Source organism: Pipistrellus kuhlii, unplaced genomic scaffold (genome assembly GCF_014108245.1).
Source record: "Pipistrellus kuhlii isolate mPipKuh1 unplaced genomic scaffold, mPipKuh1.p scaffold_m20_p_9, whole genome shotgun sequence".
In the NCBI taxonomy this organism is placed as follows: Eukaryota; Metazoa; Chordata; class Mammalia; order Chiroptera; family Vespertilionidae; genus Pipistrellus; species Pipistrellus kuhlii.
This window is the reverse complement of record NW_023425595.1, coordinates 60,826,754-60,850,555: the sequence shown is the minus strand read 5'-3', so window position 1 is coordinate 60,850,555 and position 23,802 is coordinate 60,826,754.

The window sequence follows — 23,802 nt, the reverse complement described above, 5'->3', positions numbered from 1 at the left end:
ATAATCTCATTCATATGGGGAATCCAAAGAACAAAATAAACTAATGAACAAAATAGATACAGAAACATAAATGCATGGGACAGACTGATGAATTTCAGAGGAAAGGCAAGGGTGGGTGGATGGGTGGGAAGAAATGAACCAAAGAACTTACATGCATATATGCATAACCCATGAACACAGATAATAGGGTGGTGAAGACCTGGGATGATGGGGTAGGGGGCTAGAAGGAGTCAATGGGGGGAAAGGAGGCATCTGTAATACTTTCAACAATAAAGATTTTTTAAAATCCCAAACAAAAGCCAAACAAAGAAAACACACCAATATTTGCGAGGTAGGCCTATTACTCTCAGAAAAATGGACGCTATAAAGGAACACTTCATTTCTACCAGGTTACAGGGGCTGTGATTGTTACTGCCTAAAATTCAGGGGAAAGAAACATATTTTTGCCCATGAATGGGATGACTGAGAAATAGAGAATCATCAAAATATATGAACATAGAAAAGCTTATTACTTGAAGGCAAAGCAAATGAGTGGGTGGGAAAAGGAGCCAAAGATGGGCCAATTCAAGCAACAAACTGAATCACAAAGAGGTCAAAGAAATCTGAAAATAGGGAAAGAGCATGGCTAGGAGGAGGTAGAGGTATTGCAAATGATATAAATACTATTCAAGCCATTTAATGCCAAGGACTGTTCCATACCCTAAAACTGTAATATGAAAAAATATTGTTTCTGTCCTCAGGGGCTTTAAACAACTAAGGGAAAAATGGGTTGTGTAGAAGAAAGGGAAGATTAGCATTTATTGGACAGTTATTGTTGCCTGCATTTATGAATGCATACATGTACTTTTTCATTTAATGATTACAGTAGCCCTCCATAGTGGGTACATTCATCTAGAACCTAAGTCTGACTCAGGGCTCATTTTTTTTTAACCCTTAAACTTTAAAATAGAGATTATAATAATACTTTCTCCATAGTAAACAAACACAATTTATGGGAAGTCAATCTAAACTTACCAAATTATAGTGTCTTAGCTAGATAGCTTCAATTAAAAAAAAAATTATTCAGTATCAGACATAATTCAGAAAGCTATAGTAAATGTGAAAATAGCTGAAAATTTGGTCCAGCAAAATGGTATAGACTTGTGTCTCCCTGCTAAATATAACCGAATGATTAAGTATAATCATAAATCCTCAAAATAATGTGAAAGACGACCAAAGAAGAATCCTAAAAGGTGTTAAAAGAAAGGTAAATTGGTCCAGAATCCTAGGACTGGAGACACAACACCATAGCACAGCATCTTACATCCTCTAAGCCAATAGAAGGCAACTCAGGCCTGACATTTTCCAACGTAGCAGCAGAAGGCTGCCCAGATATGCTTTCCTCCCCTTGATCAACTGAAGTCCCTTTGACACCACTGGGTAAGCCAGGCACCACCTACAGGAGGGGTGGATGTTAGTGCCACACAAGCGTTAAGTGGTGGGGGCAGAGGCAAAGAATTATTCTTTCCTGCTAAGCCTGAGGCTCCCCTCCCTCCCTGAGAGGCAACAACAGAAAGAGACTTAGTCACAATGTTATGGAATTTACCAGGTGACCGAAAAATACACAGAAGTACTTGGAGATTCTAAAAAAAACTCATTTATTTTCAGATGTTTCACACGTACTAATCCTGTGACTCAGGGGTCAGTTTCCCAAATCCTGAGTCGCCAAATATGAAGGAAGCTTTCCCTTTACACCCTTTGGTTTCTTTGTCCCCAAATATGGATCAGACTTCCGGACCTTTCACGGGCTTTGCAAAAAGCCCCATGTGTTGGGATGGGGGCCATGAGACCACACTGAAAGGCCTGGCCTGGTGCCAGCACTGATAACCCTCTCTGGGGGTTGTGTATGATTCATGGTTTATGGCCTCTGTAAAATGGGAGTATTTAGGTAAAAGCATCTTGCAAGACCAGATAATTAAGGAAGGGGCAGTGACTTGATTATAGGCTAACAAGAATGTGCATTGGGGATACTGATTAACTAGATACAGAGTCAGGCTGCGAGCCCCCTACATTTTTTCACAAATGGGGTTAATTATAGACAAGCAAGAGCATCCATTAGAAAGCAGATTACTGACACAGATTCAGATTGCTAACCCCCACCAAAAAAAAAAAAAATGTCTTATTTTCCCCATCCTATCTAATAAAGAGAGAATATGCTAATTGATCCTCACACCATCACAAAGATGACGGCACCCCAGCCAATAAGGAGGGAATATGCTATTTGACTGTCCCACCCTCAAAGATGGCGGTACCCACAGCCAATAAAGAGGGAATATGCTGACTGGCCTGCCCTCAAAGATTGCGATGTCCACAGCCACAGGATGGTGGTGCCCAGTTCCCTCAACCCTGCCAGGGCTGCTCCAGAGTTCCCCAGTTCCCTTAGCCCCCCCAGCTGCCCGGGGCCAGCCCAAGGTACAGGCATGACTCAGGTGGTGGCTGCCCCAGGGCCACCTGAGGCTCAGGTAACCAGGGCTGGCAGAAGCTCGTGCTGCTGGCAGTGGCAGCAGCAGAGGTGTGATGGGGCGTCACCTTCCCCTGATTACTGGGTCACCTTTCATCCCTGCAGGCTCCTGGACTGTAAGAGGGAGTAGGCCGGGCTGAGGGACCCCCCACCCTCCAGTGCATGAATTTTTATGCACCAGGCCTCTAGTCAACAATAAGCATTTCATCCTGAGAAGCATCTTTGCCCTGGCAAGCCTAAGACTCCCCTCCCCCACCCAAAGACACTGGGATGCTCAGACAGCATAGAGAGGAAGGATTCTACCACAAAAAGTACCCATCCAGGAGAGTCTCAGCCCATGGGACAAAGAGGCTTCTCTGGAAGAAAACAGATCATAATTACACCACAAAGCCTCTGAAAATTAAACTGTCTTTGTGCCCATAACCCCCAGTTATGTTCCTCTCTCTCTCTCTCTCTCTCTCTCTCTCTCTCTCTCTCTCTCTCTCTCTCTCTCTCTCTCTCATCTCTAATAAATAAATAAATAAATAAATAAATAAATATCATGCTTAAGCTCTAACATATCAAAAATTACATTCAGCCAAAACCAGTATGGCTCAGTGGATAGAGCGTCAGCCTGCGGAGTGGAAGGTCCTGGGTTTAATTCTGGTCAAGGGCATGTACTTTGGTTGCAGGCACATTCCCAGTGGAGGGGTGTGCAGGACGCAGCTGATCAATGTCTCTCATCAATGTTTCTGACTCTCTATCCTTCTCCCTTCCTCTCTGTAAATAAATCAATAAAATATTTTAAAATTACATTCATATGAATGATATGCAAACAATCAAAACACAAAGATTAACACAATGCATTAAAATTAATCAATAAAATTAAATAAAAACTACCTAATTATATCGTACCTACAAGAAACTCACTTAAATTTAATGATATAGGTAGGTTTAAAGTAAAGGGATCAATGAGATACACCATGAAAACATTAATCAAAAGAAAGCAGGAGTGGCTAGATTAAAACTGAATAAGGTGAACTGTAGAGCAAAGAAAATTACCAGAGATAGGAAGGGTCATTGCTCATTCCATGAAGAATAAGGACACATATGTAACACCATAATCAATAAAGAAATTTTAAAAAAGAAAACTCTAAATGTTTATGCACAATCAACAATATGTAAAGTGAAACATGACATAGCTGAAAAGAGAAATAAACAAAATCAATTATAATTGAAGACTAACAACCCTCCATCATTAGTTGATAGAACTAGATAAAAAAAAAAAAAAACAACAATGGTATAGAAGTTATCAACACCATGAACAAAAAGGATATAGTTTATGGAACATTTCATCTAATAATAGAAAAAATACATATTCTCTTCATTTGTACATGGAACATAAATCAAATAGACCATATCTTGAGTCATAAAACAAGCATCAACATTTTTTAAAAATCAAAATCATACAGAGTATGTTTTCTGACCACAATACAATCATATTAGAAATCAATAACAAAAAACTCTTTAAACCCTTGAAAAACTAAAAACACACTTTTAATTAATACATTGGTCAAAGAGGAAGTTCAAAGGATATTTTTTAATCACAGAAATAAATGAAAATAGAAATATCAAAATATGTGGAATACTGCAAAAACAATGTTGAGATGAAAATTAAATGCTTAGATGTAAAAATTTCAAATAAGTACACTTCCTATCACAAGAAACTAAAAAAAAAAAAAAAAAAAAAAAAAATAAGAAGAAAATAAAGCCAAAGCAAGCAGAAGAAAGATAAAAAGATTGAAGCAGAAATCTATAGGGTGGGGCAAACATAAATTTACAGTTGTGAGTACTCAAAACAGAGTTTATTCTTGTACTGTTATTAATTATTGTGTTATTTTTATATGAACAACTGTAACCTACTTTTGCTCCACCCCGTATAAATTTTAACATAGGAAAATAATATAGAAAAATCAATAAAATTTAATTTTAAAAATTAGTAAAATTACTACCGTGTTTCCCCGAAAATAAGACATCCTCCAAAAATAAGACCTACTTACAGGTTTCCTTCTGAGTGAAATATAAGGCATCCCCCTGAAAATAAGGCCCTCCCTAGGCTAAACATGAGAGATTTGGTCCACTGATGCTGAAAGAAATGGAGTCACAAGAAATTCACCAGGAAATTCAGGAATTGGATTGTTATGATGATGTTCCAGAAGATGATGACATGATTGTCATTGAATAAATGAGTAAATTCTTGATACTGTAGGATTCACAGCTTGTCTGGTTTGTGTTGACAACTACCGTACTACCGTACCATATATAGGTAATAAATTTCCTTTATTTTCATTTCACAATAAATGTGTACCGTATTCTTCTTCATGGAAAAATAAGACATCACCTGAAAATAAGACCTAGCGCATCTTTGGGAGCAAAAATTAATATAAGACACCGTCTTATTTTCGGGGAAACATGGTATATCTCTATCAAGATTAATGGCAAAAATAAATCACCCACAAAGCACCAAGATCAAAAATAAAAGAGGACATCATTATACATACTACAATCATTAAAAGGGTAAGAGTCAAAATGGCAAAACAGGTAAATACATACTCAAATCCTAACACAACCACATCCAAATTACAATTAAACTACAGAACAATCATCACTCAGAACCACCTGAAATCTGGCTGAAGAGTAGTCCTACAATGAGGGAATTAAAGAAGAATCCGCATGGAGACTGGTAAGAGAGGCAGAGACACAGAACAGGCTGGTCTTACCCTCTGGAGGGACAGTTAAAAATTGGGAGGGATAACTTGTCTGCAGCTGTCCCCTATGAGGAGTGAGGGGTCCTAGCTTCACACCAGGGCCCTCAGTCCACTGTGCCAGGAAGAGATGTCCCCATAACTTCTGACTGTGAAAACCAGCGGAGATTGTTGGCTGAGTGATACTGAGAGCTGAGGGAATTCTAGGTGCTCCTTTTAAAAGGCCTGCAAAGGCACTATTTGGATTCTCTCTGAGCTCCAGAACTGAGGCTACAGCTTGAAAGGTGCCAGGAACATACAGAGAAAAACTGAATTGTCTGACATCATGGCAAGGGCTAAAGGGACAGCTTTCTCCCAGACAGAAAAGCTGGCAGAAACCATTGTTCCTTTGCTGAGCCCTCTCTCAGCAGAGCTGACAGGTGGGCACCATTTCTGAGTCTCCATTAATCTGGTCAACAGTGTTCTTGCCCTTCCCCCAACCCCCGGATGATTCACTGATACCCACCCCACCCAACTTGTAATATATATTGTTTACTGTGGCATTCCCATACAAATGGCTTATCTTGGCTCATTCCTCAGACTCTCCTAAAAATCTACCCAAAAAAAGCAGCATCTGGCCTTAGCATCCCTTGTACCTCTTGCTAAATGACCCCAAACCAGGCATTAGTGGCAGCTAGAATCGGTTTGCAATTTAGCCTCTGCCAGGCACCTCCAAGCCCACCACAAGTAACAGCCATCTGCAGATCTGTAGCTCATGCCAGGAGATCCCAAGCAAAGCACAGGCAGTAGCTGATGAGGCAGGCCCCAAAGACAGCTACAGATCCTGCCAGAGCTCTTCCAACCACCTCCAAGAGCAATATACCAAGAGTAGACTCAGCAGTCACCAGACCCTGCTAAAGTAAGTCCTGCTCTGTGGCGTTGGCCCCTGCACAGGGCTGTTTGGGGCCAATTGTAGTCAATTATTGCAGCTGATCAACTACAACAGGAGGGGGCACATAGCCCACACAGGGACACACCCAGAGCACTCAGCTCACGTGGCTGAGGACACTGTTCCTCTGGGCACTACAGGACACTTATTACATAAAGCCATAATAACTCTACCTAATGCATAGAAACAAACATAAATGAGGCAGCCAAAATAAGGAGACAAAGAAAAAAACAAACAAACAAACAAAAAAACACCCAGAATAAAACTCTAGAAAAAGAATTAAACAAAATGGAGACAGGAAATCTACCAGATATAAAGTTCAAAACACTGGTTATAAAAATGCTCAGTGAACTTAGCAGAAAAGTGTATGAATTTAATGAGAACACAAACAAAGACATAGAAAATATTTTAAAAAAACCAATCAGCAATGAAGGATAGACTAACTTAAAAGAAAAATATATTACAAGGAATTAATAGTAGAGTAGATATATAAAGGATAAAATAAGTGATTTGATAGATAAGAAAACATCCCAACAGAAGATAGCAAAGTAAGAACAATTTTTAAAAACGGAGGTAGTATAAGGAATCTCTGAGTCAACTATAAATATACTATCATTTGCATCATGGAAGTGCCAGAAGGAGAATAGAAAAAGCAAGGAATAGAAAATGTATTTTAAAAAATAATTATGGAAAAATTCCCTAACCAGGTAAAGAAAATAGACACACAAGTCCAGGAATTGCAGAGATGAACTCAAAGAAGCCCTACCAAGACACATCATCATTAAAATTACAAAGGTTTACTATAAAGAGTAAATAAGTCAGACTTAGAAAGAAAAATGCCATATGAGTTCACTTATATGTGAATCTAAAAACAAACAAACAAAAAACAAAGCAAATGAACAACTAAAGAGAAACAGACTCATAGTTACAGAAAACATTTTGATAATTGCCAGAGGGGAGGGAGGGAAGGGAATGAGTGGAAAAAGGTGAATGAATTAAGTACAAATAGGCAGTTACAGAATAGTCATGAGATTGTAAAGCATAAGGAATGTCTATAATAATAAAAGTGTAATATGCAAATTGACCAATAGCCATATAGACATTCTTCTGGATGAAGCCAGGGCTACAGCCATGGGATAGAGGCAGCTGCCATGGCTCTGAGGGAGAGATCAAGACAGCCACCCTGGCTGCGAGGGCCTACTCTTGATGAATTGCATGCATCAGCCCTCTAGTAGTCAGTAATATTATAATATTGTAATAACCCATCTAGGTGTCAGATGGGTACTAGATTTATTGGGGGGATCACTTTGTAACTTATATAAATGTCTAATTACTGGGTTGTACATACTAATATAATATTGTATATCTACTGTGATTAAAAAATAAAATTTATTTTAAAAAATAAAATAAAAATTGTAAATAGAAGATGATAATAAGAAAATACTGCAGCTGAAACCGGTTTGGCTCAGTGGTAGAGCGTCGGTCTGCGGACTGAAAGGTCCCAGGTTCGATTCCGGTCAGGGGCATGTACATTGGTTGCGGGCACATTCCCAATGGGGGGTGTGCAGGAGGCAGCTGGTCGATGTTTCTCTCTCATCGACGTTTCTAGCTCTCTACCTCTCTCCCTTTCTCTCTGTAAAAAAATCAATAAAATATATTTTTTAAAAAAAGAAAAGAAAAGAAAATACTGCAAATAATTTTACACTATTAATTTGACAACTTAAAAAAGATGGAATAATTTCTTAAAAATTACCAAATCTTAATCAAGATGAAACCAACAATTAAAACAGTCCTATAATCACTAAATAAATTTAGTTACAATTTAAAAGCTACTGAAGAAAAATCTCTAGGCCTAGATGGTTTCACTGGAGAATTATAACAACATTTAAAGAAACATTAACACTAATCTGTATATATAAAAGGCTAATATGCAAAGTGTCCCCTTGGGAGTTTGACCAGGAGTTTGAGTGCACTATGACATGTGCTGACCAGCAGGGGGCAGCATGGAATGAAGGAAGGCCCCAGCTGGCAGCTGGCAGCTGGCAGCTGGCAGCTGGCAAAGGAAGGCCCTGGCCAGCAGCCAAAAGGCCCAAAACAGCCCTGATCACCAGCCAGGCCTAGGGACCCTACCCATGCATGAATTTCGTCCACTGAGCCTCTAGTTTTATATAATGTCTTCCATAAAATAGGAAAGTTAGAAACACTTCCAACTCATTTTATGAAGCTAATATTACTGCTATAAGAAAAACAAAGACAGAACAATAGCAGAAAACTATAGAACAATGTCTCAACTTAGATGCAAATATTCTCAAAAAATAAAAGCACATTGAATCCAACAATGTATATAAAGAATTATATATTACTAGAGGTCTGGTGCACAAATTCATGTACCAGTGAGGTCCCTTGGCCTGGCCTGTGGGACCAAGGGACCCCACCAGTGCATAATCAGGGCCAGGGAGGGACAATAGAGGTTTGCCAGCTGGGGAGAGACCATGAGAGGGCTCTGGGGCATATCCTGCCCATCTCACTCAGTACCAATAGACTGGACCCTAGCAGCAAGATACCTTACCTGTTAGAGCATCTGCCCCCTGGTGGTCAGTGAACATCATAGCAAGCAGCTGAGCAGCCTTAGCATATCATTAGCATATTACACTTTGATTGGTTGGACAAACAACCAGACACTTAGCATATTAGGCTTTTATTATATAGGATGACGAAGTGGAATTATTTTCCAGGTATCCAAGGAGGTTCAACATTGACATGATTTACATGATTGCTCACATAGAAAATACAATGAACCTACAAAAAAAAAAAAAAAAAGAAAGAAAAAAAAGATCTTTGAGAACTAAATACTGAATTTAGCAGGGTTACAGAATACTAGATCCATACACAAAAATCATTTGTACTTTTGTATGCTATAAACATACAAAAAAATAAAATTAAAAACAATAACATTTTAATAACTCCAAAAAAAATTAAATACTTAGATAGGAACCTAACAAAATGTGCATAGAATATGTATTCTGAAAATTAAAAAATGTTGATAAACTTCAGATGAAAGAAATAAAATGTAACCTAAATAAATATAGAGATATACACTATTCACGGATTGGAAACTCAGCATAGTAAACATGTCAAATCTTCCCAACTTGCAATCCCAACCAAGTTCTCAGAAAGAATTTTTGTAGCCATAGACAAGCTTCTTCTAAAACCATATGAAAAGACAGACAAGTAGAGAGACAATCACAGCTTACCAGAGCAAAAGCCAGAAGCAGATGCTGCTGATGGACCCAGTCCTGAGGAAAACCCAAATGCTGATTGATGGGTCCTGGAGGCTTGATATAGACAAATTTGTGAGTAAAAGCTCCAATGGGCCCAGTCTTTAGAGTAGGGGTGTCGAACTCAATCAGAGAAGGGGCCAAAATCTAAAATCCAGCCTAAATTGTGGGCCGAATGGTTTACTGAACAGTCATAAACTGTCATTGTGATGGAAACGCAGCGGAGTGCAGTGATGACAGCGCGGTGCGGGCCACATTGCAAGGCCTGGCGGGACGGATTTGGCCCGCGGGCCTTGTGTTTGACACATGTGCTTTAGAGAATCACCCCACTTTTGTGAGTTTTACCTCCAGAAGCCCAACCAGGTACTGGCAGTGAAGATCAAAGAAAGATCCCCTCATTCTCCCAAGGAGAGGAAGAGTAGCCTTTTTGAAATATGCCCAGAGCGTTGTGCTTTGACAAGGCAGGAAAACTGTTTTCCCAGAGCCTCACAACCTAGGGCACGGGTTCTGTTCAACTCCAGGCCACTTCCTGTCACACATGAGAAAGAGAGGGGGAAATTGATCAGTTACTTCCTGCTGCACCCTGACCTGGGATTGAACCCACAGCCTGGATATGTGCTCTGACCTGGAATGGAACCTGAGACCTGTGAGACAATGCTCCAACCAACTGAGCCCCCGGTCAGGGCTAGATAATATTTTTAATCTTTTGACCAAACTTAGAGACAGAAGGAAAGAAAGACCACAAATATCTAAGACATAAAGTTAATTTTCACACCACACACACACACACACACACACACAAAACAGTGTTTTAAACATTTCAAGGTTTCCCATTCATGGCATTGCCAGGACTGCTCTTTCCCTCGATGCACGCTGAGCTCACTGCCTGTCTCTACTTCCTCAACTCTTCACTCCAAAGTGCCTTCTCAGAGAGCCTTCAAGTCATTGAAAACTTTTTTTTTCAAAATGCTGGGAGTCCAGAGCATAGAAACACTGCTCATTGCCCTCATTTCTAAAAGGAAGGTATCTGCTCTACTTAAAGGACAGGAAACAATCACTAACTCCTTCAGAGCATGTGTGTGGAGCTGCGCTGTCCGACTGGAGCATCCCCCTGCCCTGCAGGAGTTGTGTGTGGAGCATGTGTGTGGAGCATCCCCTGCCCTCCAGGAGTTGTGTGTGGAGCATGTGTGTGAGCATCCCCCTGCCCTCCAGGAGTTGTGTGTGGAGCATGTGTGTGGAGCATCCCCTGCCCTCCAGGAGTTGCCACTCTGTGGGAAGGCACACAATAAAGAAGACAAATCAAATGTTTAGTGCACAGAAACCTCATTTTATTGCACTTCCCTTTATTGTGCTTCACAGGCGTTACGTGTTTTACAAATTGAAGGCAAGAACCTGGATCAGCAAAATGCTCCCAGCTCACTTTATGGCAATGCTCTGGGACCGAACTGCAATGTCTCCAAGGGACGCTGGTATCAGTCACTGACCAGTGCAAAGGAGAAAAAGAAAGCAGGGAAGGGAGGTGGAAGTGGCGGGAGCAGGCGGATCGGGGTAAACCTTTAGATCAGGTGTCCAGGAAAGGCTCTAGCGTTCCATTCCTGGTCAGGGTACATACCCAGGTTGTGGTTTCGATCCCCTGTCAAGGTACAGCAGGAGTTAACTAATCGATGTTTCTCTCTCACATTGGTTTCTCTCTCTCACTCCCTCTCCCTTCCTCTCTCTCTCTCTCTCTCTCTCTCTCTCTCTCTCGCTCTCGCTCTCGCTCTCGCTCTCGCTCTCGCTCTCCTCTAAAAATCAATAAAAGATACCCTCCGGTGAGAATTTTTTCTTAAAGAATATTACCTAAAATCAGAGCCATTAGGCATAACCTAAGAAATCAACAATCAACATCGAATGACCCTCAGAGGCCACATGAGGCACAGGTCCCATGTGAGGACATGGCAGGGTGTTTCCCAGTGCTGTCTCCATGGGCCACATCACCTGGCATTTGACCACCGAGAAGCTGGTCCCCCAAGGCTCACTTAGAACCCATAGCTAGATGAAGCCACATCCTGGTTGCATCCCAGACACTAGCCTCCCTAAGACGTTTCCCCAGTGCCCACCACCCTCTTAGCTGAGGATCTGTTCAGCTCTGGTTTCTAATCCCCTTCATCGACAACACTGAGCCGTGTTTCTTCAGCTTCCTTCCCCCCATAACTCTCTCCATTCAGGACCACCTACAGCTGCTACACATACGCTCCGAGCTGTGGCCATGGACAAAACAACCCTTGGGCCACACAACCCAGTCAGGCCCGTTACGTTTGACTCAACCTGGGCCTGGGGAGTTCTCTTACATTCGGTTCTACCTTCCCTCCCCAAGGTGTCAAATATACGCTCCAGCTGCTCGCAATGTTGGAGTCGCTTGTTGCAGTCAAAACAGCTCCTGGTGCCATGTGGCACCCGTGTAAACAAGTGGTTGGTGAGGTGTCACGTAGACAAAACAACTGTTTGGAGGACTGGGCTTTCCCTTTCCACCCAGCACAAATTGGCATGAGTCGAGGGTGATGCCTGCCAAGTATGTGGGCAGCTGGGGCCTGCACACGTGGCTGTTTGTGGTGCTGGCAGCAGCCCCATCTTCCCGCTGTTTCTCAGTAGTGTGGGCTGCATGGTTTGGAGGGTGGGGCAACAGAAGGGAGCTAAGTTTGAATTAGGACAGGGGCTACGTGTGTCAGTACCCTCACCTGGAAAGGTCTCCGACGTTTCCCAAGTTCACCCTCTTGTCCAGAGTGGGATTTGCTGGGGCCTGATGTTCACCCCAGCCTGCATCTTTGTGTGACTGACCAGGCGACAACAAAGGCTTTCTTGGAATCTGAGGTTAGGAAAGATGAAGGGCCAGTGCCGCCTGTCTGTCTGCAATGGGCATATTGCATAATAATAGCTCTCTCTGATCTTTCTTCTGCGTGTTCTTGGTTTCTCCACGTCTTCCTTTCAGCTTTGTAATGTGACACTTAGCCGCTGGTTTCTTATCTTTGCTGCCTCCTCACCACCCCACCCCCCACCTCCCAACCCTCCTCTCTCAGATCCACACAGAGAACAGACCACTCCAGCTTTGAAGCCTTAAGGATCATGGCATTTGCCCTAACACCCTCTGTGTGCTGGACTCCTTGTTTAATGGTGGGGTAACCAGGCAAGGACCATAAACTGCCTCCTCTGCCTTTATCTTGCCTTCCTTTCCTCTCTCCCAATTATAAGGTGTCTTACACAGGCACCTCCTAGGCCCTGGAGACCCCATCTTAGAGTGGGACAGGGTCGGGATATGAATATTTGCTCTGGAGTTTTTCAGCTCCTCCATAAACTCGGGAGATATAAAAAACAAGACTGTTGACTTTCTTAGACAGCTTTTATACTTTGTCAGTTTCTTCTGGGGGAGGATAGCAAAGCCCAGAAGAGTAAACACAGAAGAGCAAACATTGTCCATCTGTGGGAAGCTTCAGGGGTTACCACAGTGTGGCGGACCCCAGGCTCGGCCAGTGGGTGGCTGAGGGATGAGCTGTGGCGTGTATGGTCCAGTTTGACACTCCTGGGGAGTCCTACGCTGCCAGCTCAGCAGGAGCATAAGGAGAGTGGGTGTTGTTAAGTATCCCAAACTTCCCAAGTATCCTGCTTCCTTTGCTCCTTCCAAGGGCTGTGCTATGAAGCAAGAGAACAAATTGTCCTCCACGTACCTCTTCTCAAAGACATTGAGTGCAATGAGCAAGAACTCCCCATCAGGGGGCCCCAACTGCTTAGGCCTCTCAAAGGTAGAACTGGAGATACCCTCATAATTTTCAACATAAAAAAACACAGAAACAAATAAACAAAAAAAAAATAAAAATGCAATGGCTAATGACAACATGAACACCATTTTTCACTTTTCATTGTAATTCATGAATTTGGTATGTTAAATTGCGGGAGAATAAGGGCTGTCTCCAGACAAAATTAACTACTTACAATTGCATAAAAGTTCAGGGGTCACTTTTTATATTTAAAATTATATGTTAAAAATTGGGATGTACAGGGAGGAAATAGTGAAAGGAGCCTTAGGGATGAAAAGATAAGACCCCTCTGACAGCTTGCTCAGGGATCTGGTCTGTGGGAATCCCCAACAGCTGTCAACCACTCAGACTCCCATGCAGCCCTCCCACTGCACAGAGCCCACTGCCCACACACAGTCCCAGGGGACTGACATACTACAAGAACTTCTCCTGGAAACACAAGCAAGTGACAAGAAGGATTTGAATTTTGCAATCTTTTTTTTTTTTTCTGCCTGTTCTCCAAAAAGATGCTCTTTATTACCAGACAGGAACCAGACCCAGAGCGAGTCTGCCTAGGGCCAGCTGGTTGTATGTGGATTCTTGACTTCGTGTAGGAAAAAATCTTACAACACAACTATGAGGATTCATATATTAAAGCTGGAGGGTTTGGCATAGAAGAAGCAAGAGCAAAGCCTATGCTGGCTGCCTTCATTCACTAGGAAGTCAGAGAAAAGGGAGTGACCTTGGGGATAGGTTCAGAGGATTAGCTGGGATAAGCTGCCACTGCCCCTTGCTCCCCTGGTTGTAAGCCTCATGGGGACCCTTAGAGTTTAGGGGATGCATGCCTGTGGGGGAAGAAGAGGAAGAATGGAATGGCACAGGCTGCTCTCCAAAGAAAGAGCATGAGCAGCATCTTTGTCTTGAGGTTTTTATCACTCTCTCACAGGCAGGAGTCTTAGAGGAGGTATCAGAGGGAGGATTTCAGCAGAATATTCATCAGTTTCTCAGATGTACTCTTTGGTCTATGGTCTCCATGATTGGCCAGTGCCAGCGCAGAGGTTCATGGGTCACTGCAGCTGGTCCTGGTGGCACCCACCTGATTTTGCTTTCTTTCTGGATCTGAAGCTGAAATACAACTGAGGCCTAGATGTATATGGCTAGTAATAAAGAGCATTTTTATTCAGCTGTCTGTCCCGGTTTCCCTATTCCATTTGTCCTGGCTTCCTAGCCTGTCTCACTCTTGAGCAGTGAGGTGCTCAGGAGTGAAGGTTGGGGGAGGAGAAAAGATAGGATAATACAAGCAGGACGATTTCTGTAGGGCTAATGAGAGAAGAGTGTAGTTATTGACATAGTATTCATGATCACTTTTTGAGTACCTCATGGCTTTCAGAGTTTATTCAAATCCTATTAATCAAAGCCCTTTATGATGCCATGAGTGATTATGATTATCCCTGTTCTGCAGATTAATAAGTTGGTTACTTAATTAGTAAATGGCTGAGCCAAGGCTTGACTCTAGATTCCCTGATACACTTGACTAACCTTGTGCCTTTTCAAAGCACCAAGCTACAAAGGTGTACTCTTAGAGTGTGAAGGTTTGAAAAGGTTCTTCTTTCAATTATCCCAGATGCTTTGGGGACTTCTAGACCTATACATCAGGGCTGAAACAACCACTCAGATGAAAATTAGACCCATCCAGCACTAATAATAAAAGAAAAAAAGTTGATGTCATCAAAATTAAACATTTCTCATCATAAAAGCATGCATTTAAGAAAATGAATACTAGATACACATCAAAATTACAACTAAACTACAAAACAACCATCATTCAAACCATCTGAAACCTACCTGAATGGAAGCCCTACAACTAGGAATTTAAAGAAGCAGCTACATCCAGACTGGTAGAAGGGTGGAGACACAGAACAGGCTGGTCCCATAACTACACGAGGCAGATAAAAATTGGGAGGGATATCTCAGCTGTAGAGGTCTCCCTGAGGAGCAAGGGATCCCTGCTCCACACTAAGGCCCCCAGCCCAGAGTTCCAGGGTCAGGAAGGGAAGTTCCCATAATTCTGGCTGGAAAAAAGCAATGGGAATTATGGCTGAGTGAGACAGAGGGTTGTTAGTGTCCCAAGCAGTCCTCTTAAATGGCCCATGCACATGGATGGACATACTCAGACTCACTCACTCTGAGTTCCACCTCTAAGATAGAAACTTGGAAAATTCAGTGATATACAGAGCAGAACTTAATTGTCTGGCATCAGGGGTCAGCTTTTTCCTAGACAGAGTGCTAACAGAGGCAAATATATTCCTTTTAGAGACCAAGCCACACATACAGAGCCAGCAGGCTAATGCCATATTTGAGTCTCCTTCAACCCAGCTCACACTCTTCACCCACCTTAGTGATTCTCTGAGACCCTATCCCACCCAACTTGTGAGCCCACCCAAGCTGTTTCCAGTGACTTTTTCATACAAATGGCCTGTCTTGGCTTATGTTTCAGATTTTCCTAAAATCCCTCAAACAGCATCTGGCCTCAGCAAGCCCCATACCCCTCAGTAAATGGCCCCAGGCCTAGCACTAGCAGCAGCAGGCCTTGGTTCATAGTGTGGCCTCTGATAGGTACCTCCAAATCTAAGATAAGTAATAGCTATCTGCAGATCAATCTGTAGTTCATGCCAGATGGCCTTGGGCAGAACACAGTGGTGGATGACCTTGGCCTGCATGTCCTAGAAGCCCCAGAACCAGCTCACTCAGTGAACAACTTCATACAAAGTTGAAGAATCACCCAACCACCTCCACAAAAGACACATTCAAGGGGTGGACTCACCAGGCACCAGAGCCCTGCTGAAGTAAGTCTTGCTTCATGGGTGGGACCCTGCAGAGCAGATCTTCATCTATGGTTGCAGCCAGTACTTGTAACCAGTCAGCCTAGGGATAAATCTCTCCCATTGAGGTGCCATGGCGACACAGCACTGACTGCCAAGGGGGGCTGCAGATCAGGCCCAAAGAGCAGCCTGAAAGAAGAAGCAGGGTCTGATCTGTAGCCTCTGTGGCAGCTATTGATCATCCCTTGCCTCTCTCTTTCTCTCAGGGCCTGGCCAATAGCTGCACTTCTCTTTCTCTAGGGCCTCCACTGGGGCTGCTGATCAGCCCTGCCTCTCTGATCAGGTCCAAAGACACTGAATGGTACAGAAACTGACCAATCAGAACCAAATTGGGGTGAACTGTGAGGAGTCAATGGCTGCCTAGGAGGCAGAGCTTTTGACACTGACTGTCATAGAAACCGCCAATCAGAAACTAATCTGGGTGAACTGGGAAGGCAGAACCTAAGGTGGGGGCTGATGGGAGGGGGGTTTAAAGGCAATAGCTTTTTGGCATAAGGTATAAGAAAGCGGTTCAATTTTTTAATGACTGGTTTGGCAGTATAGTACATATGGCTGGCTATCAGTCTAGATATAGGGATTATGTATTTTTGTCTACCAAGAGCATCTCCTCCTGCTGAAAAAACCCATTTAAACAATCCTATACTATATAATCTGTCTATACTACTAAAAGGGTAATATGCTAATTAGACCAGGTCAACTGGCCATCTTCCGGACATCTAACTTTCTTCCAGACAAAGCTATGGAGGTGGGCGTCAAGGCAGAGGCCATTAGGGGTGATCAGGTCGGGAGGGGAGAGCAGTTAGGGGCAAGATCAGGCCAGTGGGGAAGAGCAGTTGGGGGTGATCAGGCAGGCAGAGGCAGTTAGGGAGATCAGGCCAGGAGGGGAGAGCAGTTAGGGGTGAGATCAGACCAGCAGGGAAGAGCAGTTGGGGGCGAGATCAGGCTGGCAAAAGAGGGAAGTTAGGGGTGATTAGCAGGCAGAGGCAGCTGATGGCAAGATCAGGCTGACAAGGGAGAGCAGTTGGGGTTGAGATCAGGCCAGCAGGGGAGGGCAGTTAGGGGTGATCAGGCAGGCAGAGAGGTTAGGGGAAATTAGGCAGGCAGGTAGAGGGGTTGGGGCAATCAGGCAGGCAAGCAGAGGCAGTTAGGGACAATGAGGCAGGCAGGCAGGCAGGTGAGCAGTTAGGAGCCAGCAGTCCCAGACTGCAAGAGAGATGTCCGACTGCTAGTTTAGGCCCGATCCCACAGAGATTGGGCCTAAACCAGTGGTCGGACATCCCCAAGGAGTTCCCGATTGGAGAAGGTGCAAGCTGGGCTGAAGGAACCTTCTCCTCACACCACCCCCAGCACAAATTTCGTGCACCAGGCCACTAATATATCCATAAATAGACTCATATACAAATATTCATTGCAGCTTTTATTCATAATAGTCAACATTATTAAACAACCTAAGTGTTCACTGATAGAATAATGAATAAATTATGACATATTCAATGTAATGAAATGCTATTCAGCACTGAAGAGAAATAAACTACTGACTCATACAACAACATGGTAGAAAACACATTATATTGAGCACAGAAGACAGGCACCAATGAGTACATATTGTACGCTTCCATTTACATGGAGTCCAATAGAACATTTTGATGTTCCTAAAATATCATATGAACTGATAGTGACACAAGTCAGTTAGGAAGGTGGCGGAACTGATTGGGAAGGGGCACAGGGAAACTTGGGGGGAAATGAAAATGTTCTCTTTCTGGTTTTGAACAGTGCACACACCAAGATGGGGGTTTAAAACTGTCCAACTCTTCTAGCTGAACTCTTAAAATCCATGTATTGTATTTTATTGTCTATTAATTATATCTCAATAAATTGTAAAAGAAGCCTGCTGGATTAGCTGCAAGGATTATGGCTTTGTCCCCGGGAGGCCAGTATCTTCACATCTGACAGAAACCTGAGATCTTAGCTAATGAGTTCCCCAAGTAGCCTGCCTATGGGCTGAAGGCAATGAAGTTTCAGCAAAGCAACTTAAGCAAAAGGCCTTTCTGCTGAGTGGTGCCCCAGCCCCAGAGCCAAACTGCCCTCTTATTTATTCTGCTCCTCTGTTAAAACTCAGAGGAGGAATGCCAGAGGCACATGCCAGTCATTCTCCTGTCATCCAGAAAAGAATAACGCCAAACTCTCTGCACAGTACAGCTGGCTAACAGGCCCAGGTTACCGGTCGTGCTGGGTAGGAAGATACTCATTGTTGGTACAGAAGTCAGTTCTAATGACAGCCTCACTCCTCATTTTAGGAGTCAGTGGACCTCACACAGAAACCACCTTTAAAACTTTAGGCAGAAATGATAAGAAGGGGTGTCAGGCCATACCTATATGTTCCTATTGATAGATCCAGAATGTCTGCGTTTCCTGGAGAAGCATTGTCTGATGGTACCCAAGCAACCTCTGAGGGCCAGGGAGTTTTCATCTCAGGAAGACCAGTATGTCCGGGACTTACAAACCAGACACATGAGGGACAGTCACAGAATTAGTGCTTTACCCAGGAGGGAGTGTGAGGAAACACCACAGCCATTCAAATACTTAAAGGAAGGAGAAACAGGCTTTATACTCCAAACCGCTGAATTTCAACTAGTGTATAGAAGTCACAAAAGAATCGATGTTAATGCAACATAAAAAGGACCTTTGTGCCCTAACCGGTTTGGCTCAGTGGATAGAGTGTCAGCCTGTGGACTGAAAGGTCCCAGGTTCTATTCTGGTCAAGGGCATGTACCTTGGTTGCAAGCACATCCTCAGTAGGAGGTGTGCAGGAGGCAGCTGATTGATGTTTCTCTCTATCCCTCTCCCTTCCTCTCTGTAAAAAGTCAATAAAATATATATTTTTTTTAAAAAGGACCTTTGTAACAGCAAAGCTGATTAGCATTTCATTCACATATCAATTAATTGAGCCAATAATGTTTTAAAATAAAATTTTATTGTTCATATTATTACAAATGTTCCTTCCCTCCACCACCACCATTGCTCTTCTCCACCAGGTTCCCACCCCACCCTCTGCCCTTTCCCCACTCCCCATTGTCCTCATCCATAGGTGCACAGTTTATGTTCAGTCTCTTCCCACAACCCTCTCTCCCCTTTTCCCCAAGAATCATCAGTTCACTCCCCTTCCATACCTCTGATTCTATTATATTCAACAGTTAATATTGTTCATCAGATTTTTTTTTAATTTCCTTGGTTTTTAGATTCACTTGTTGATAGTTACGTATTTGTTGTTCATAATTTTTATCTTTATTTACTTTCTCTTCTGAAAGAACCCCCTTCAGCAATTCATATAATTCTGGTTTGGTGGTGATAAACTCCTTTATCTGACCTTCGATTCTGAGTGATAGCTTTGCTGGGTAGATTATCTTTGGCTGTAGGTTCTTACTATTCATCACCTTGAATATTTCTTGCCATTCCCGTCTAGCCTGCATGGTTTCTGTTGAGAAGTCAGATGACAATCGTATAGGTGCTCCTTTATAGGTAACTACCTTCTTTGCTCTTGCTGCTTTTAATATTCTCTCTTAGTCTTTTGCTCTTGGAATTTTAATTATGATTTGTCTTGGTGTGGTCCTCTTTGGATTCCTTTTGTTTGGAGTTCTGTGCACTTCCTGGGCTTGTAAGTCTAATTCTTTCACCAGGTGGGGGAAGTTTTCTGTCACTATTTCTTTCAGTATGTTTTTGATATCTTGCTCTCTCTCATCTTCTGGGACCCCCATAATTCTGATGTTGGTTCACTTGAAGTTGTCCCAAAGGTTTCTTACATTATCTTCAATTTTCTGGATTCTCTTGCCTTCTAGCTTCTGTGAAGGAGTGTCTTCTGGCTCTTTATGTTCCAACTTTTTGACTTGATTCTTGTGATCTTCCATTCTGTTTTTAGGACTCTGTATAATATTTTTTATTTCAGACAATGTATTCTTTATTTCTTGATGATCCCTTATCATTTCTTGTTGATTCCTTATTAATTCTAGTTGATCTTTTTTCATATCCTCATAGGTCTTATCCATCTTTTCTAGGAAATTCTTGAAAAACTTTATAAGCATAGATTTGAACTCTATATCCAGTTGCTTTTTGTCCTCCATTTCTTTCGTTTGTGATCTATTTCGTTGTCGCATTTTGCAGCTACAGATGGAACGGGGTTTCAGGGTGGAGCCTACAGCCTTGGCTTCCGTCAGCCCTGCCCTATGTGGTTCCTGGGTCTCAGTAATCCCCAGGGTCCTTCAGTACTCTGTTGCAAGCGCCTCTGAGAGAAAGGTGCCCTTGATTTTCGCCTGCTGCCAAACAGTCTATGCTCTTCCCCAATGAGCCCAGTATTGGAGTTCAGTTCAGTTGGAAGTGGAATTGGAGGTGGCATTCAGAGCAGACTGGAGCCCCAGTCTCCTTCCCACCAGGGCAATCCCGCAGCACAGCCGACCTTCCCTTCTCTGAGCAGTGTGCGCGCCTCCAGGACCTTCTCTCACTGCTCCCAGGGTTCCGCCTCACAGCCCAGCTCCCTCTGTGTGAGCCTGGGTCCCCGGGGTCTGGCCTAGAACTGGGGTTCAGAGCAGTCAGAACTGGGGCCCAGCACAGTTGAAGCTTTTATCTCCTTCCTGCTAGGGAACGCCAGCCAGGCACTCAGCCTCCCTCCTCTCAGGCTCCGTCCTTTCTGTGTGTGCCGCGTGTCTCCGTACCTCAGGCTTTTACCGCTCCTCCGCACCTCCTTCTTGTTTTCTCCTTGCTTCTTGTTGTAGAATTTCTAGTCAGTCGACTTTCCTGTAATTCTGGGTAATGTCCATTTTATATTTTAGTTGTATTTTATTGAAATTGTTGTGTGCAGCTGCGGCTAGGTGTCTACCTGAGCAGCCATCCAAGCCAATAATTTTTTAATAACCACAATGTTGGGTGTACACCAGGCTGGATCAGTTGCAGATTTGGCCCTGAAAATGAGAGACAAGACATGACTGTAAGTAACTAAGAACAAGGCAACATAGAGAGCATCCAAAGGACTTGTATGCATGCATATGAGCATAACCAATGGACACAGACACTAGAGCGGTGGGGGCTTGCTCAGGGTGGAAATGGCTGGGGGTAGTCAATTGGGGGAAAAGGAGACATATGTAAAACTTTAGACAATAAAAAAAAAAGAACAAGGCAGCAAGTGCAGGTGAGAGGGCCCCGTTAGGAGAGGGAAAGTTGCTTCCAATCCCAGCTAGATCTTACATGATACTCCACAGTCATTCTGCTCCTCCACATTTATTCTTCCATCCATTCAATAAATACTGATTGAGTCCTACTAGGTGTCAAGTTCTGTTCTAAATGCCATGGATATCAGCTGAATGAGAGAAAACCCCTTGTCTGCATGGAGTTTGTGTCCTACCGAGGAAAGAAAGGCAACATGCAAACAGATTTGATAGTGTGGCAGTTGGTGACTGGTATTGCAGAGAACTAGGGTTGCTCTGAGCCTTTATCACTTTCTTCAAGCAATCAGCCTCTCTTCTCTTGCTTTTAACTTCAATGACCTCCCACATCATTGCAAAAATTGTGGCCTCAGCCCCCCTCTCCTGCACAGCCTAACCTCCATCACCTCTCCCCATTCTTACCGATTCTTCCTTCAGGACTGACCTCTCCACGTATGTTCTCCCCACACCTCAGGGGCCTTGCTACTTCAGCTCTGCCAGCCCATATGCTCCCCACCTTATTTCTCCTCACTGATTAGCTTGTCCTCATCTCACAGACTTGTTCTTTATCATAGTCCTAAACAACTTTCCCTTATTACCCCAACATGACAAATAGGTGTTAGTCAAGAGTTAGTTTGCTGCTGTCAGCAGCTTCCTGAGCCCAGCACCAAAGGGGAGTTTCTCAGCATCACATGTGGACTCAGAGAAAAGATATCCCTGATGGGTTATTGTGTGTGCCCAGAGAGCACCACGTGTCATGGGGCCCTTGATGAGCACCTGCATGGTCCCGTCCCATCCTGACTCTCTCTCTCTCTCTCTCTTTCTCTCTCTCTCTCTCTCTCTCTCAGCCTTTGTTGTCAGACCTCTTAAAAGCTCACACAGTACTCCTTGTCTCCACTGCTTCACTTCTTCTTTATTACCTCACCTGCCCCATGGTGCTTCTGCCCACTGACCTGCTCATACAAAGATCACACAGTGATCACATAATTGCCAGCACAATAGCTTTCCCCTAAACTGTGTTCAGCGTCTTGGTTGGTGTTTCCCCAGGTTATATCCTCAGTCCTCTGCTCAACTTTCTGTCTCTCCTTGGACAATCTCACCATCCCACAGATGCAAATATAGCAAGTACTCTGGTAGCTTCTCCATTTAGTCTTCTGCACAGTTACCATTATTACAATAGAAATGAGGGTATGGGTGTGATTATGAATGGGTGACACAAAGGAGTCTTGTGCTGATGGCATTGAGTATATTGATTATGATAGTGGTTACTCAAGGCTACACATGTGATGAAATTGCAAAGAACTACAGACGCACACACACACACACACACACACACACACACACACAAATTAGTGCATGTAAACTAGTGAAATCTGAATTAGTTCTATGAGCTGTACCAATGTCAATTTATTGGTTTTTCTGTTGTAATATGCTTAAATGTCCTATACAATTACAGTTGTATTAAGGGAAGTTGTGGGGGAGGGTGCATGAGACTTCCCTATACCTTTTTTTTCCTTTTTTTTTTTTTTTTTTTTTTTTTTTGCAACCTCCTGGGAATCTATAATTATTTCTACCTTAAAATTTAAAAATTAAATAGATAAATAATTACTTTAAAATAGTAAAAAAAAAAAAAAATACAAGATAAAACTGCAGTGACTATCCATTTTTTACAGAACAAGATACAAACTCCTTCACTTAATGTCCAAAGCCCTTAACAATGAGCCTTATAATCCATTGCTCTTCCTTGAGGCCCTTGATCATTCCTTCCATAACCATTAAGTATTATAGACCCGTGATGGGCTGAGAAACTGAAAATACAGTGTGAACAAGATGAATAATGCCTCCACCCTCAGAAACTTACCATCTTTAGGTGAGACAACCAAGTAGGCAAACAATTCCAATGAAATGGGCCAAATGCCACAACTGGGAGATACAGAAGCTGTCTAACCACTCTCCTCATCATTCCTTTTCACTCGAGCCAGCTCCTCTGTTCCAAATGCTCTTCCCTGACCATCAAATCGTCCATGAAATCTACCCCTTCATTCATTCAACCAACATTTTACTGAGTGCCGGCTCTGTGCCAGATGTTGTTCCAGTCCCTGGGGCTGTCTGTGGACAACACAGAGCAAATAACATGGAGCCACTGGAGTGGGAAGGGAAGGAAAAGTGTGCTGGGGAATAGAGAGTAGTTTTCAAGTTAATAAGAGTTGCCTTGACCAGCCTTTGTTCTCCACCTAAAGCCGTGGGTTATCTCTGAAATCCCTCAGACCATTATTTCAAGCTTGTTATCAGTATAAGGTTTTACAAGGTCATCACAATTTATGTGTTCCCTAAAGATTGATTCCAGAGAAGCATGGACCGTTATATTCCATCAGATTCCAGACCGAAACCCGCATAGAGCTGAAGAAGGTACATAAAGATGTAACCTAAAAAGTGTGAGTCCGTGGGCTGGGAAGGCCTCGAGGGCAAAACGGGGATGTGGGCACAGGCCAGCTCAGTCCCAGTCTG